Source organism: Saccopteryx leptura, chromosome 9 (assembly GCF_036850995.1).
Source record: "Saccopteryx leptura isolate mSacLep1 chromosome 9, mSacLep1_pri_phased_curated, whole genome shotgun sequence".
Lineage (NCBI taxonomy): Eukaryota > Metazoa > Chordata > Mammalia > Chiroptera > Emballonuridae > Saccopteryx > Saccopteryx leptura.
Window position 1 is genome coordinate 29,021,574 of NC_089511.1, and position 18,189 is coordinate 29,039,762.

Here is an 18,189-nt window from a genome sequence, read left to right on the forward strand (position 1 = left end):
CTTTCAATTTGTAAGATGATTTCCATATACTGTGGTTTGGCAGTCTGCACCGAGCGATACCATAGCATTATCAGGGTGCCGACAGATGCTCTAGAATAAACAGGCGGTGATGCATTGAGCTGGCAAGTTCATATGGTTTGGAAAATAAAATGAAATAAAATAGAAAACATTTGTTATCATTTTTTGGAGTTTTTGAACGCAACCAGCTTCAGCACCACTCTGATGCCTCGCATGACTTTTCTTAAAAAAAAAAAAAATATATATAAATGGGAACATTTTGTTTTGCTAGGAAGAGTAGTTGACCGTGTGGATGGGGCAAGACGCCTCGAGGTCCAGCAGCTGTTGCTCATCTCTGGTCCCGGGGTCTCGTGATGGCTCTTGTTTGGCTGAAGGCCGAAGGCTGGGTCGGGGAAGCCAGCGGAATCTTCTGCTTATCATCTCAGACACTGCGGCGGAATGGCACTCCCCTGGAACCCTGGCTCTGCGACCCCGTCCTCCCCGCCCCTCCCCCCTCTGCCCCAGGAGGCTAGATGTGGGGCAGATACGAGGGCACACAACTCCTAAACAATTAACATGGGTTCTTTTTCCTAGAAAGAAAGGTCCAGAATTGTGTTTGGTGTGCTAAGGTCACATGCTTTTATTTTCCAATGTGGTAGGAAGACTAGTGCTAGCAACTAATGATGATGGCAGCTAGCACTGCCATTTGTAAAGCACTGTCCTACTTACAAAGCACCTGAGAATAAGCAATTCCATTGGGGGGGGTTTGTCTCTGGCATCGATCTCTATTCTTGTTCCATTTCCTGAAGGAGCAGCCTGACCCCTGCCAGGTCACCTCCTCAGATTTCCCCTACAGAAAGTGGACACAGGGCCCCCTAGACCGGTGGTTCATCTGTGATGCTTTTTTGGCAACCAGTCATATGAATAAAAACCAAACCTGCAATACAAGGTCTCCTGCCCAGATGCTGTATAGAGTGTCCTGGCTTTTGGTGAGAGGACATCAGTTCACTGTGACCACATTGCTTCTTTCAACTGCTCCAAAGCTCTGATGAACAGTGTTACCTACCTTTAAGTCCCTCCTAAGAATGGGAAACGAATGAGTAGTTCTCTAACACACGTGGATGGACCTGTGGAAGGAATGCGAACTCCCTGCTGGCAGAGATCTCGTCTGACTTTTTTTTTACCGCATCCCCAGGCCTGGCAAGGGGCTGCCACTGAGTGTTTCTGGACAAGTCAGCTCACCGCTCTGACCTTCAGTTTTCACATACATGAAACGAGGTCTGGTTTCCTACTTCAGAGTGCTGGCACATAATAACAGCTCAATTAATACAGGTTGACTGGATGAATACATAGATGTGCAATCTGGGGATAGAGAGCGAATGACAGTGTGGGCAGGAGGCATCTGTGTGCTGGCAAATTAACTCTGAAAAAAACAAAAACAAAATAAAACACCAAAACCCTGAAATCCTAAGTTAATAGCCATAAAAAGTTTTCCGGTGTCAATATTTTGCCCATGACAGATCTCAGGTTCCCATAAGGGACACTAAATGCGGAGTGGGTAAGACATACGTCTGCCAGCTCCAGCATACCTTTCTCTAAGGGGGTGGACTGGTTGCAAACCAGAGCTTCATTTCCTGTTTCCGCGAACTTCTCCCACCAGGCAGAAAGGTTTGAGGGCTTCCGGCTTGCTTGTGTGAACACAACACTAATTCCGTAGCCAACGTCAGGGGTTTCCCCTTTATGTTGGCAGAGGAGAGAGAAGGGTATGAGTTGCCAGCAAGCGGGTGTGGATGGAAGACCGAGTGGGCCCATTGGTTGACCAGGGGTTGAGACCATCCTGCAAGAACGTGGGTCCTTTTCCTCTTCACTGCCGTCCTAGTCTGAGGACCCCCGCCTGCTCCCCCGCCCCAGTGTCTGCTAGGATTAACTGGGCACCTCTCCGTGGGCCATTCCCAGCTGCGCCTTGATGACTCTTGATATTTTCTAAGCTGTACAAAGGCTCCGGGGTGTGTGTTTTCCTCCCAAGATGCATCTCCCACCGGGTAGATCTATTTCCCATCCTCTCTCTCGCAAAATTGCGAGGAGTGGCATCAGCACATCTTTGTACAGTCGGCGAATATATTTGGAATGCTTATTTCCGAGAGCTGTTGAAGATGACTAAAAATTTTACACCGCACCAAAGGGCTGACAATAAATTTAGGAGTGGCGAATGGAAGCACTGTTCTGTTTCCCTCTCGGTAAATGAATAACTGCAAAGCCTGTGCTCCAAGACCGGAGCGTCAAATCCACGGCGCCCCGTTGATTAACAGAGAAAACGTTTCTGCGAAAGCGATACATTCAGAAGGGTCCTGGGGCCCGCACCAGAAGCTGACGCTGAAGGTTTATTTTAATGTAGCACGAATCAGAGCGATTGATGTGAAAAAAAAAAAAAGAGTTCTGTTTCTCGCAGAAGATGCCCCTCATTTCTACTCCCAGGAAGCGTCTCTCGAACTCAACCTAATCTGCCAGCTGTACCAATTCCACCGTGGCTGCCTCGCCCCTGGAAGACCTCGGTGGCCCACCGGGAGCCCACAGAAGGCTGGGAGCCTGGGCCAGGTCTGGGCCAGGAATCGTGTTCTTGAGTGATTTGCAATATAATGAGGTGTCCCCAGGGCCTTGTATTTTCTCTCACACCACTGAACGCTGACATTTATGCTGGGGCACATTTAGATGGAAATTTGGAAGGAAAGCATGTGGTGGTGCTTATGCGAACCGGGAGCCCATTCTGTAGCCCGGTATCATCTCTATTTAACAACAGCATATAGTAGATGAATGTGCAGTAACCGCAGTAGAAGAAAAGCAAGAAAATCAATCAAAGGAGATGGAGGTGTGGGTGGAGGGTAGAGAAGAACAGGAAAGGAAGAGAGGAGAGAGAGGAGAGAAAGAAGAGAAAGAGGAGAAAGATTGATGTCAGAAAGTGTTGCTGCCCTGGAAAAAGTGTGCTAATACCTGCTGTTCCCAGGTCTTAGAATGGCGATCCCCTTTCTCCGCCCCGCTAACTGCCACTTAACCTTGCGACCCCAGTACTAGTTCCTCCGGGAAACCTTCCATAAACCGAAGACTGGGCCAGTTCCTTATAATCTGTGGTCCGACAAAAGCCTCCTCTTGTCTCTGTAGACGACATCATGACTGTAAGGATTGTGCTGATATCTCTGTGTATGTGATTATCCATTGCAGGCCTGTCTCCCCCACAGCCCACCGTTCTGAACTAGTGAGATCCTGAAAGCCTGGGGCCAGACTCGGCTCTGAACAGGGACTTCAGGACACCCACCGGTGAATGCTGAATGTATAGATACTTGAGATAAAAATATATTTCATGGCTCTGGCCAGCTGGCTCAGTGGGAGCGTCAGCCTAGCGTGTAGAAGTCCCGGGTTCGATTCCCAGCCAGGGCACACAGGAGAAGCGACCATCTGCTTCTCTACTCTCTACTCTCTCCCCTCTCCTTTCACTCTATTTCTCTCTTCCCTTCCCACAGCCAAGGCTCCATTGGAGCAAACTTGGCCCCAGCACTGAGGATGGCTCCATGGCCTCCGCTTCAGGTGCTAGAATGGCTCTGGTTGCAAAGGAGCAATGCCCCAGATGGGCAGAGCATTATCCCCCAGTGGGCTTGCCGGGTGGATCCTGGTCAGGTGCATGTGGAAGTCTGTCTCTCTGCCTTCTCGCTTCTCACTTCAAAAAATAAAATAAAATAAAATAAAAGTAAATATATACCATATATATATATATACATATATATATATATGTATATATATATATATATTTCATTATCTGAGCCTTGCTGCTTTTACGTAGTCCTGTCCACATGCACGCAACTCCATCCAGCCTTGTGAGAGAAACAGGAAAGGGGTTCAATCCCCCCACTTTCCAGGGCCATCGCTCAGGTGCTTAGGGTCACTGACTTGTCAATGAGGGTCACCAGCACCAGCAGATGTGAGGCAGAGCTTGGACAGGATCCAGCCTCCCAACGCTACAGCCCCCACCACTCCGTGGACAGGCCTCTCTGCAGAAGGGGAAGGGGGGGGTAGAGGGTGTGGGGAAAGGGCAGTGGAAAGGCAGGACAAGTAATCATGACAGAAAAGATTTACTCCAGCCTCCCTCTCCTTTCTTCTTGCATTAAGGACAACCATCGCCTGAACACGTAAGCACAAAGGGGAACATGATGAGGCATCACTTTTTCCGGGTCTGTGACCAACTCCTCGGGGGAGCCAGAGAAGCTGTCCCTCTGAGTTAGCCCTTCAAGAGCTCCTCAGATCTCTTGCTGCAAGGAAGCCTGTCAATCAACCCTGGGCTTCCATGGTGAGCTGTATTCATTCATTCATTCCACAAATATTTTTCAAGCATCTACTGTGTGCCAGGTGTTGTGCTAAGAATGACATGTGTGGTTCTGAGTGAGGCTTGTAGGGGGACCAGCTGTCCCAGGTTCCCCAGGAGGAGAAACTTTCTGTGCACAAACTGAGATAGTTAGTCACTGTACTCTGGATGTGAGCTTAGGATGCAGCTTCACTTCCTGCACAGAGTGTAGCTCTCCCTCCAGTTCCCAAGAAGCATTTATGTCCAAGTCACCTGGAAATGTTTGCTATCATGCAAATTCCCAGGCTGCACTCCACAGCAGTGATTCAAACCCTTCAGGGGGCAGACCTAGGAATTTATATTTAATGAACCCCTCCTCAAATTTTTTATCATGAGTATTTAACTTGAAGAATAGCTAAACTAGTGCTGGAAGTCCCCCCACCCCCGTGTGGGTTCACAACCCCCTTCTGCCACGGAAGACCTATGTGAATGTGAATGTTCATGACTTGAATGACCAATGTGGGCTTTGTTTTCCTTATTTGTAAAACGGGTCTGATAATACTATCCTCCTAATATTCTTGAATGGATTAAATTAAAAGAATAGATTGATGTCTGAGTATAATACCTAGAATAGAATCAGCTGTCCATTAAATTATTATCAAGACTGAGTCTGGGGTCCTGGTGGAGGGAGTCACAGGTTTCTGCTCCTGGCTTTGGGCTTGTTCTCTCCTTTGTGAGGCAATCAGCAAAAGCCAGACTTCACTGGCCTCATCACAGAAATATATTTGCTTTACCTCATTCTTTCTACCATTTTTCTAAGTGCACCAAGCGCTTCTTCCTGCTCCCAGAAGAGCTCACATCCTTGAACACATCGGGACCCTCCTCTATGCTGTTCTTTGTGTCTGAAACCTTGTTCTCTCCTTAGCCTGATGAACTGTTATTCATTCTTCAAAACCCAGCTAAAGCACTTTCTCTCTTGGGAAACTCAGTTCTTGTCACTTCTTTAACTTTCTCTTTTCCCTATATATCCTACTTAGGCCCACAACAAAGAACAGCATGAAAAATATGTCTTCTCCAATGAATATGATCTCTATTGCTCATCTGTAGGGATTAAAAATTATGGTCCATGGCTAAATCTAGTTTGCTGTGTGTGTGTATAAATAAAGCTTTATTGGAACACAGTCATCCCCATTTGTTCATGTATTGCCTATGGCTGTTTTCACACTACAATGGCAGAGTTGAGTAGTTGGGACAGAGATCGTATGGCCCACAAACGCTAAAATATTTAATCCCTGGACCTTTACAGAAAATGTGTGTGGATCCCTGACCTATATGATGGCCTCAGAGCTATACTATAGGTATGATATATCCTACCATAGATGTTCAAGAAAGACTTTGAACACACATATCAGTACATTATGAGTAGATTAGGGATCAGTGCTCTGCTGGTGACAGTACAGGTTGTCGTCTCTAAATTCATTATTCTCTAGATCAAAGAGTTCTAGTCACTTCTGCCTGTAGCTCCTTGTGCTTCAGTCCACATGATGGCCCAGAGTGCTCAGGCAGAAGGGATGTTAAGAATACCTAGCTTTTACCTGCTTTCATTTCCTAAGCAAATGTCAAGAGATAACTGGTCTCAAGCATCTAAGAAATCTTGCCCTGGCTTACTTACCCAGCTCCTGGCTTCCAAATGTGCCCATCCTGGGATGGTGATGAGGTGGGCTACAAGAGCAACTATAGTGACTGTGACTCCTCTCTGACTCCACCCTTACAGGCCAGCCCCTGTTCCAGTAGACCACCCTGCGAGTTCGAGGATGTGCAGGACAATTCTGTATATAGGATGACTACCTACCAGCTCCTAATGACTAAGGAGCAGCAAATCTTCAGGCAATGGTGGGAAGAGTTACAAGTCACTTGTTAACTAAAAAGAAAATAGAAAGCCCGTTCCAGAGATGAGGCAACAGGTGGAACTTGCAAGAAGAATTGCTTTCCAGCCATCAGTGTGCATTTAGGCTGACCCAGAAATGAATGGTGCCCTCTATCTACAGCAACTCAAAGACCTGAGCCTGAGCTCAGACCGGAGGAGCAGAAGCAGCAACTCCATTCCTGGTTCCCGCCTCTTGTTTGGGTCTGGGTAAGGGTCAGACAGGATAAACGTGGGGCAGGGGGGATGATCACATTTTCATAGAATCATCTTACATATAAAGGAAGTCCATGTCCTCCTAAAACGCAAGCTTCTCTATCAAAGTGATTGCGAATTGTGTTGGATGCTGAGAGTGCTGGAGGGAAGAGGAAAGCAAAGATGAGGGAGAGACCCCCCTCATGCCCCTGGAACAAGGCCTGTGGCTAGCAGGGCCAGAGAGAATTCGGGGCCAGTTTTCATTCTGAGACAATCAGATTGCTTCCAGTCGGAGATCACACAGCCCTGGGAGCGTGAAGAGCAACCACAAGAAGGAGCTGGGCCCCACCTTAGCCATCCTCTTCTCCAAGCTCCCTCCTGGTCTCCACCGGAGGGCACAGAGACGCAGGGACTCGGAAGAAGTGGCATCACACCTGAGTGACAGCCCCAGGCCTAGAGCCCAGATGGTCTGCCCCAAACACAGCGAATTTGCTAGTTTGTTTGCTTGCTTTTTTTTTTTTTTTTTTTTTTTTTGCCATGGTGTTATTCACACAGACTTTCAAGGGCTCATCCTAAATTAGAGTATTCTGGAAAATGTAAATTTTGTGCCAGGCCTGTGGTGAAGGTAGCAGGGATATTTGTTGGACATGGTGGAAAAGAGAAAAGACAAGAGGCTTTTGAGTAGTATAAAGACAATGCTTCATAGGGAAGGACAACCTTACTACGCAGACAGCAACATGTTGATTGAAGACTGAGTGTCTTGTCTTCTGCATGCGATGTAACAGCAGGGTGCCCCCCACACCCTGCAAAAAGCGTGGTGTGCAGCTGTTTTCCTTCACAAAGTTTTAGAGCGTGGGTGTTAGAGGCATGGGCACTTGCACTCAACAGCTGACTCTGCCACTAATTAGTTCTAGAAACATAAGCAAGTTCCATAGCCTCAACGAATCAATGAGCCTCCGCTCCCTCTTCTGCAAAGCTGGGGTAACAAGAACACCCACCCCACATATCCACTGAAGACAATGCATATGCAGCTCCTCCTCTTACTATTCCAATACTCCTCTGCCTCGCCCAGTGGCCGGTGCCCATTTAACCCTCTCTTTTGGCCCATTTCAACCCCCCTCAGTGACTCCTACCCTATGCTCCCAAGCTTTTGTGGGTTGAACATTGACTGCCCCCCCCTCCAAAAAAAATTTATGTCCACCTGTAACCTCAGTATGTGACCTTATATGACATAGGACCTTTGCAGATATAATTCACTTAAGGTCTTGAGTTGAGATCACGCTTGATAAGAGAGAGTGGGCCTTAGGTCCAGTGAGAGTGTCCTTATAACAAGAGGAGAGATGCAGAGAGACACACACTGAGGAGAAGGCCACATGGAGATGGAGGCAGAGATTGGGTGACGCTGCCACAAGCCAAAGACTGCCAGGAACACGAGAACTGAGGGAGAGACAGGGAGGACCCTCCCAGAGCCCTCAGAGGGTGCGGGGCCAGCAACGCTTTGCTGTCATCTCTTGTTTTAAGGCACCGAGTTGGTGGTAATTTGTCGTGGCAGTCTCAGGAAATGGACAGATAGGTCAGGCACTGACTGTCACCCAGGGCCCCATCCATACACCCTTGGAGATTCTGAGCCATTGGCAAGTACCTATTTTTTCAGGCTCGAATGCCTGGCCCTGTGTGATGTAAGTAATGGAGAGGTCTGGCCACCTTAGACAAACTTGTAGGCCCAGATGGGAGCAAAGAGTCATTAAAACAAAACCAAACAAAACAACTAAATTAGAAGTGCAAGAAAAAAAAGTGAAGCAACGACTCTGTATGGCCGCTCCTACCTGTCCCTGAAGGTATGCCCAGCAGGTCACAGGCGGCTCCGTGGCATTTTGTAGCAATGTCTTACAAGTTTGTTTTGGCTGCGGTCATGTCCTCACCTTTCTCACGTGGATGTCAGGCCTCTGGGCGGCTCCTGGGCTCTCCTTTCTCCGTCTAGCCCAAGTCCCAGCCCCTGGATCTGCTTTTCTCCATGGCTGCCACCACCATCTCTACATTGTGAGGTCCCTCTTCTCTGCAGTCTGGCTGCCCCCTTCTTCATTGCCCTAGAATAAAATAAGTCTCATTGTTTAAAACGTTCCCATGCCCATTCTCATGAAGAACAAAAATAGCAAATGGTTCTAATAGCCAACATTTAGGGAATGCTCATACCAGGCCCGGTTAGCCGTAGTCTCATTTTATCCACACGAGAGTCACACAGGCAGATGCTACTGTTATTATCATAGTATCATGTTAGATGTCAAGATGACGAGGCTGCAGGAAGTTAAGAAAGTTGCCTAAGGTCACACCACCGCTTATAAGGGAAGAGGGACTTCATCTTTATTATAATATAATGACTCTAGAGCTCAGGTTGGAAGTAAAGGTCCTGTTTAGGGCTCTATTAAGGTCATAGATGGTCTCCACTTTGAGGTGTGTGTGGGATTTTCTGTTTGTTTGTTTGTTTGTTTATTTATTTTGGTAAAGCATGTTATTTTATAATTAGGTCTGAATAATGCAAACTCCTGATAATCTTCAGAGAAATCACACCAACGGAATCTGAGTGCAATCTGGGCCCTTTCAAATACAGCTCACATTTTTCTCATTTTATAGTCACTATATAAAAACTTATAATCCCATTATTACATTTAGGCAGCCCTTCAAAGGGACAATAAAGTTCCAGCCTTGATAGACTCCACCAAGTGCCATTGCTACTTCGGAGATAGTAACTCCACGGTGTTATAGACTAAGTGTGTGTGTCCCCTTGTAATTAATTCCTATGTAAAAACCTAATCTCCAGTGGGAGGAGGTGGGGCCTTTGGGAGGTGGTTAGGTCATGAGGGTGGAGCCTTCCTGAATGGGATTAGTGGCCCTTTAAAGGAGGCCCCAGGGAATTCCCTAGCTCCTTCTGCCATGTGAGGGTACACAAGGAGAAGACAGCTCTCTAGGCAACCATCATGTGGTTCCATCAGACACTGACTCTCCTGGTGCCTTGATCTTGGACTTCCCATCCTCCAGACTGTGAGACCTAAACGTTTATTTATTTTTTATTTATTTATTTTTTTGTATTTTTCTGAAGCTGGAAACGGGGAGGCAGTCAGACAGACTCCTGCATGCGCCCGACCAGGATCCACCTGGCATGCCCACCAGGGGGCGATGCTCTGCTCATCCAGGGCATCCCTCTGTCGCAACCAGAGCCACTCTAGTGCCTGGGGCAGAGGCCAAGGAGCCATCCCCAGCACCCGGGTTATCTTTTGCTCCAATGGAGCCTCGGCTGCAGGAGAGGAAGAGAGAGACAGAGAGGAAGGAGAAGGGGAAGGGTGGAGAAGCAGATGGGTGCCTTTCCTGTGTGCCCTGGCCGGGAATCGAACCCAGGACTCCTGCACACCAGGCCAACACTCTACCACTGAGCCAACCGGCCAGGGCCAAAATGTTTATTTTTTTAAGTCACCCATTCTCTGGTATTTTTGTTATAGAAGCCCATTGTGGACTAAGACTATTGGCAATGACAAAACAGTCCAGAACGTCTCTTGTATTTTTTCAAGGTGGTCTTCCTCCAGCTTCTCCATCCTTCTTGGAAAATCGGAGCGGTGTGAAATGATTATCAGCAATGAGAATATCTTCAGCAGGACTTTCGTTTGGGAGACATCCTCGAGGACTTGCAGATTGAGAAGCAATGTTTTCTTGGGTCTCTGCAACAGAGCAAGCTGATTCACTGGCCAGGCACTTCTTGGAAGTCACTCCAGGTACTAGCTGTGCCTTGAAAATAGGTTTTCCATGAATGAATACCTTTCAGAAAACCCTGATATGAAGGTTTCATCACTGCTGGACATTAGAACCTTTTGTTTGCTGATGTACTTCGGAGACCTTTATGATGGAGTATTAATATGCATCCATTATTTGGTAACAGAACTATGTTTCAATGGACATACTTTGGGAACTGCTACCTCAGATCCTTCCCTTGCATTAAGCATTTTCTTCTCTGTGGCTTAGGGAGGCGTGTCCACTTCATATTTCCTGGGAGTTCATTCTTTTCGAGGCCTGATCTATGTAAATATCAAATCACTTACAAGACATGGCAGGCCTTTCTGGTGATGAAATCTGCAATGACTTTATCTTTTCCGTAATCACTCAAATGAGTCCTGAAGTATGGGCCCTTGGCTGCTTGAAAATAAGAAACAGAGTCAAGCCTGGCCCTATCTCGAATTACATGTGACAGCTCTCTCTCAGTTTCAGTGACAAGAAATGTGTTGAGCTAAAAATATTCTAAGCAGATGTAAATCAGGGAGATGTGACTGCAGTACACCCGTGCTTGCCATTTATTCTACTTCACGTGTCTCCCCATGCACAGTCGCCACAGCCCAGGCAACCACAGTACTCTGTCCAAACGATTTATTTGAGGGGATGCACTTCTGACTCACCTGGAAATGCTTTGATGGAGAACACCCATACACCAGCTGGGCACAGTGGCTCTCAGCTGTCCCTAAGTGGGCAGATAGAAATTCCATCGCAAGAGAGGTGTTAGTTTCTCTTAAGCAAATGCTTGCTCATGGATCTCTTTCTGTCCAGGATTCCATACTATTTTCAAAGGCTTGATTCTTTCCTGTGATTTGAAGACAAACTAACCCCACAACTCCATCGGACAAGTGGGCTCTGACTTGGTCCTAAAGAACCAGCAGCCCATAGGCAATGGTGAAATCGTTCCTCCAGACCAAATAGTGGCATATAGGACTATGTTGGGGGTTAGAGTTTTATCTGGAAGCTGAATTCTTGTAAGAATTCCTTCAGCTCATGTCTAGGAGATGAGAACTAACAGCCATCTTTTACGGAATGACAAAGAGTTACTATATAGTTTATTGACTATATCTTATGTGCTATACACACAATGGCCACTAGAAGCTACGTTTTATTGGCCTCTGTCATCAAGCTCCAACCAATAGCGACACTTCGATGAGTTGGGATGTATGTTTGCAATTTGATAGAGCTGGGCTAGGTTTCACCTCTCTCCTTTTCGTCTTGGGATCTTTGAGGAATGAAAGTTTTTGTGAGCTTTTTTTTTTTTTTTTTTTTTTGTATTTTTCTGAAGCTAGAAACGGGGAGAGACAGTCAGACAGACTCCCGCATGCGCTCGACCGGGATCCACCCGGCACGCCCACCAGGAGCGGACGCTCTGCCCACCAGGGGGCGATGCTCTGCCCCTCCGGGGCATCGCTCTGCGGCAACCAGAGCCACTCTAGCGCCTGGGGCAGAGGCCAAGGAGCCATCCCCAGCGCCCGGGCCATCTTTGCTCCAATGGAGCCTTGGCTGTGGGAGGGGAAGAGAGAGACAGAGAGGAAGGAGGGGGAGGGGTGGAGAAGCAAATGGGCGCTTCTCCTATGTGCCCTGGCTGGGAATCGAACCCGGGTCCCCCGCACGCCAGGCCGACGCTCTACCACTGAGCCAACCGGCCAGGGCTGTGTGAGCTTTAACCTGAAAAATCTGAGTTATCCAGACTCCAAGTTTTTCTGAAGATTGTTCTTCATGTCATCAGCTTCCCTGGGAAAAGCAAGGAGCTACCATGGGCATGCAACCCTTCCTGAATGGATGTGATATTTGGGTTGGGGTTGACAGTGTGGAAATGGAATTGAGATAACTGGCCTGAGCCAGGCACAGGTCTTAGAGGAGAGCACTCTGACCATTCTTGAGGACGTCTTGAGTACAGAGTCTCGACATAGCCCATTGAAGATCAGACTCTCAACTAGTCTACCAGGTTCCACTGGGGAAGCCCAGGCCTGGGAGTCAGGCATGAAAGAATTTGATTTCTGGCTCTGTCACTTGACTTCATTCCCATAACTCCATTTTCTCATCTTGAAAATGAGGATAACTGTGCTTAGCCAGAGTAGGTGTGAGGTCATGGTGACACTATCCACAGAGGGCCTAGCATATTATGTTCTGAACAAGTGACAGCTCCCATTACTATTGACCCTGGTATGACTTTCTGGAAAAATTACCAACCATCTTTTATGCCCTGAGTCCACGGTCTTTCTCATCTCTGAGTGTTAAAGGCTTTGCCAGGAAGAGGGGGGGCAACATTTTGGACTGAAGAGCCCTGGGAGACTCAGCCACTGTGCTCCTGAGCTGAGCCTGGGCCTGTGAGTCACACAGCCTGCTCCATGTGGATACCAGAGCAAATCACTTTTCCCATTATGAACCACCAGACACGCTCCAGTGTGGTGACGGAAAGTAATTATGAACATAAATGATCTAACCAGACACGGATTCCACCAGGTTTAAGCCCCCGTTCCTTTTTGTATACAGACATCCCACACTGTCCTGCGGTGAGCTGCGGAGTGAGAACCATGACAGAGAATCATGTGATCTGTCTGTCCCATGAGCCACAGGCTGGGATCAGTGGCACATCTGGCTCCACTTTGGGTTCTGGTGACACCAGGACCATGGACCCATGTCCTGCCCTGAGTATAGGGTGTTCCAGATCCGGTATCTTGCAGGCTATGTCCTCTTTTTTCCAAGCCAAACACGGAGATTTCCATTCCGATGTCACCCTGTCATTAGCTCTCCCAGCTCGCACATCCCCCTTCCTGTGATGCTTTCCGCTCAAAACCTGGCCATCTAGGCTGTGGTCTGGACAGGCCGATGCGACTCTAGCTATGCCCTGATGCCCTATACCATCGCTCTTCCTACTGCTGCAACTGCTACTTCTGAGACTATTAATACGACAGCAAATGACCCCTTTCTGTGCCAAGTGCCAGGCTAACCACTTTCACATACATTTTCTCATGTAATCCTGTGAGGTCAGACCGATGTGATGCCCAGTTCCTAGATAAACAGACTGAGACTTAAAGGGGTTAAGATCATGTGTGAGGGTCACACAGCTGGTGCACAACTAAGCTGGAAGGGGAACCCAGTTCCTGTGGCTCCTGAGTTCGAGATTGCCACCTGTCTGGAGCCCCTGTCCTCTGAGCTGGGAGAACCATGTCCCCAGCATCAGAGTAGCTGAACTGCCTTTATTAATATAATGGCTAGGAAACCTCCCCCACTCACAGCTAGTTGTCGATATTTAAAAAGAAATAATTAAAATAATAACAACGTACCAATGAATAAAGAAGTCATGTGGTCTTGTTACAATGAAAGAATCCTGACATTTGTGGCCATTATATTTTTAAAATGAGGAATAACATTCCTACAGTAATGTATATAAAGTGCACTTGTCTTATACACACAGCTTGACAATATAGGTTACCCATGAGCCCGCTGCTGAGAACAAGACATAAGGCATATCCAGCTTTCCAGAAAGCACCCCTGTGTTTTTTTCTTGGTTTAGTCTCCTTCCCCTCACCCACTAGTCAACTTCCATCACCATTTAATGGTTTTGCCTGCTGCAAGTTTCTCTAAGTGCAGTTATACTATACACTCTATTGTGCCTGACTTCTTTCACTCAGCAAAGTATCTGTGAGACTCTTCCAGACTGAGTTGAAGTAGTTCTGTTGCACCAGTACTTTGTTCTTTTTAACAGCTATATAGTATTCCACTGTATGGAGAAACCACATTTATTTATCTTTTGACTAAGACCAGTCGGCCATCTAGAAACTTTCTTGGATATGTCTCCTTTGGACACGTGAACCCGTTGTCAGTGGGTTATATTCCTGGGATGTTGAGTTTCCAAGTGGCTGGCTGGTGTGTGCTGACTTTTAGTAGACCCTGCACAACTGACTGTCGAAGTAGCTTCACCATTTTATGTCCTTACCACTGATGTCTGAGCATTCCGCTCCCATCCTTGCCAACACTTGGTAATGTCCCAAAATTTATTTCTATAACGTCTGAATTGTATCTGTGAAATGAATCATATACCATTTCATGTTTTCTTAATTTTTTTTCAGAAAAAAAATTTACAGAAAAGAATGCTGGTATTTACAGGTCTGGACTTGAGCAGGCGTGAGGTAAGGAGAAGAGAATGAAGAAAACAGACTTTAAAGGAAGTACCTTTAAATCAGGATGAAACTTACACATGTGGAATCATTACAGAAAGCCTACAGCCAACCAAGGTTTTATTTCCTGTATGCATAATTCTGGGCTTATTACTGCTTCTGCATCATAGTATATAAAGAGATGAGTTCAATGACTGATTCTTCGCCACAAACTTAATGAGCTGATACACGTACCCCAATTTACCCAAGTCATCAAATGGCAAATTGTTTTATTTAGCCAGAAACATTAGATATTCATTGAGCCACCCCATGTGTTACTCATGTATTCATTCCTTCATTCATTCACGAAACAAACTTGCATTAAGTATTAAGCATTAAGAGTGTGCCAGGCACTGTGCTCAGCCTGTGGACATGACACCAAGCAAAACCAGCATGCATGTGCTGCCTGAAAAGGTGTGACAATAAGTCAGCAAATATAATACCTCTTGCTACGTTGAATGACAGGGAAGGCAGTATTCCAGTGTTCATTTATTAAGTACCTAATGAGTGATTCCTGGGCATACACACTGCTTGCGTTCTATGTGTTGAGTATGAGAAAGAGGCACAGACATTTTAGCTGCTTTTCAAAGCTTGCAGAGCAGGGCGAGAGGGCAGAGGCCTGACTGCTATGGTCAGATGTGGCTGCAGTGTGGCATGAGGACTTATGAGCAAGGGGACAACAGGTATCGGGTAGGCCTTCATTCTAAGAGACATCTTATCAGGGACAACCAGGTGACATGCTGGCTCTGGAGTCCCTCCCCATACCCTCAAAGGCTTGTCAAGCCACAGGACCATGGACTATGAGGTCATGACAAGGCTGGGCATGGAGACACTACTGTGCTAACTATGCCATGTGGCAAGGACTGGCTTCACCACTGGCATAGGTGGCCCCATTTTTTTATACCCTACTTGATCCCAGGCATTGTAATTAACATTTTGTTAATGCCGTCACTGAGACTCTGTCTCCTTCAACACACATACACACACTGATGGATTTGAATGTAGGAAACTCAGACTTTTTTTGTGTGTGTGTATTTTTCTGAAGCTGGAAACGGGGAGAGACAGTCAGACAGACTCCCGCATGCGCCCAACCGGGATCCACCCGGCACACCCACCAGGGGCGACGCTCTGCCCCTCCGGGGCATCGCTCTGCCGAGACCAGAGCCACTCTAGTGCCTGGGGCAGAGGCCAAGGAGCCATCCCCAGCACCCAGGCCATCCTTGCTCCAATGGAGCCCTGGCTGTGGGAGGGGAAGAGAGAGACAGAGAGGAAGGAGGGGGGGTGGAGAAGCAAATGGGCGCTTCTCCTATGTGCCCTGGCCGGGAATCGCACCCGGGTCCCCCGCACGCCAGGCCAACGCTCTACCGCTCAGCCAGCCAGCCAGGGCCCAGACTTTTAAAACTAGTCACTTTTAGGACAATGTCTATCTAAGGTCTTTGCACTTTTGAATGGACATGGATTTTCATGTTAGGGTCACCACAGTACTACTAGGGCATCCTATTGAATATATTTAGAAAATCTTTTCTAATCATGATAATGGTGCTATCAGAATAAGTACAATATTACTTACTCCGTGCCAGGAATTATACAAATGCCGACAATAATCCCATTTTACAGATGAATAAACTGAAGTTCAAAGACAGATACGTGCAAAGTCATCTTAGAGGTAATAAGCAGGAAAAGCAAAATCGGAGCTCGGACAGTCAGACACCAGAACCCCCTATTCTGATAGAGGCTAATTTAAAATGGACAAATCCATAATTCACATCAAAATTTCATGGACAGCAGGGTGATGAAATCATTTACTGTAATCTCAGTGATCCTTGAAAACTCGTGGGCTTTGTTCAGATTTTGGTCAGGTACAAAGGTCCTATTTCAACTCTGCTGTCCCTTAAGCCCCTCACATTCCAGAATAATGAGATTGTCTCTATTTTGTGTGATGTCAGGATTTCCCTGTTGGGCCATGTCCACTCTGATGAGGCCCCTTTGTCCTGGGAATCACATGACTTGGTTTCTTTTGACAAGCTGGGCAGGGAGCCCCGGCTCTCGCGTGGCCACTGGACAGGCTGTTGGAGAGCCAGGGGACCTGATCCCATGGGCATTTCTATGGCAGGAGGCGTTCTGTTTCGCAGGCATTCTCTGTGAAATGAGGAATAAATACCTTTCAGAACCCTGGTATGAAATGGACTCTTTCTTTCAAAGCGATCACCGTTGTCTCTTTTTTTCAGCTGACTGTGGACCCAACACGAATCACTCTGTGATGAAGGCTATGGACATCCCACAGTTTGGTACATTCTGTGGACAATAGTGACTTCTCTCAAACATTGAACTTTGGGCCTTTGTTGTTGTTGTTGTTGTTTTTTCAGAAGTGACGTGAGGTTACTAAACATAAATATTTGCTTAGAAAGGCTATGAACTTTCAGATGTTAAAACACATTTGTTTTTCCTTTTCTTACTCTTCCTTTTTTGTTTTGGGTTTGTTGGTTTTGTTGTTGTTGTTTCTCATGGATAATTTGAGAACCACCTCCCCAGGATTAGATATCAACTCTTTTCAAGACTTTTTTGGGTTATCTCGTGACGTAAGTTCTAATAAGTAATGTGCCACTCAGCATGAGCGAATCCCGGGAAAAAGGACAGGCTCTTTGATGACTCTCAGCCCTTCCAGTCCCTTGCCTTTACGACATGCCCGTGAGAACTGGCTTCTGGTAGCTGCAACACTGGGAGACAAAATGCAAACCAAACAAATAATCCATTTCCAAGGTTTGCTTACAGAGAGAGAGATCTATTTACGAAACATATATTGTTCGGTTTCAGGGGAAAATCATGTAATCATTGCAAGGGGGAAAGCATGGAAAGTGCTTTATTTTGCATAAAAATCTCCTTGCTCTATGATTTATGTGGCTGAGAGTTTCAGGCTGGGGGAGCCACGGGTCTCCGTGTCTCACCAAGGGAAGGTGGAATTTAAAATGCAGAGAGAATTGCAGGTCTTGAAAAAACATTGGAGTTTATTAATCTGGTGTGGGGTGTGGATGTGGGTGGGTGGGGGGATCATGGACAAAATAGAACAATAAAAATGCATTTTGCTTTGTGGGGATATGAGGGAATGAAGGTTGATTGACCTAAGGCTCTAGGCAGCTTACCACCTAGAGCGGACAAATCATTTCCTGCAATTAATATTTGAGCACTCCCCTTGGTTCCGCAGAACTTCAGTAGGGTATGTGGGTTATCAGCATTGACTTAATTTACCAGTTACCTAGGTGCTGAAAACGAGCTGCCTTTTCCCGCTCTCTCTTGTTGAGAATGCTTTATTGCAGCCAGCGTGTGTTCATGAAATGCCCCCTGGGCATACCTACCACTTCAAAGGTACAATCTCTGAGGATATCAGGGCTGGGCAGAAACTAACAAGTCTTTTAGTCCAAACATCTTTTCGGTGTTCGAATTCTTACCATCACATTCTAGAAAAAAAGTCGATCAGCTTCTGCTGCAACACTTTCACAGATGGGAAGATAAAAACCTCCCAGCAGCCCCTTCTTATGGTCAGATAACTGTGGTTGCCATCTCTTAAAGCGAGCCAGAAATTGGATCCCTTCTAACTTCTAGTTTTGCTCTTTCTGCCCGGGTATTTCACATTCGATTTAACTCCTTTTTGTATCAGCGATTAAGTGCATATGATTTGGAGCCAGCTCATCAGAATTCTCATCATGTCTCTATCACTGACTGGATGTAGGATTTTAAGCAAATTTCGTCCTTATTTGAAATAG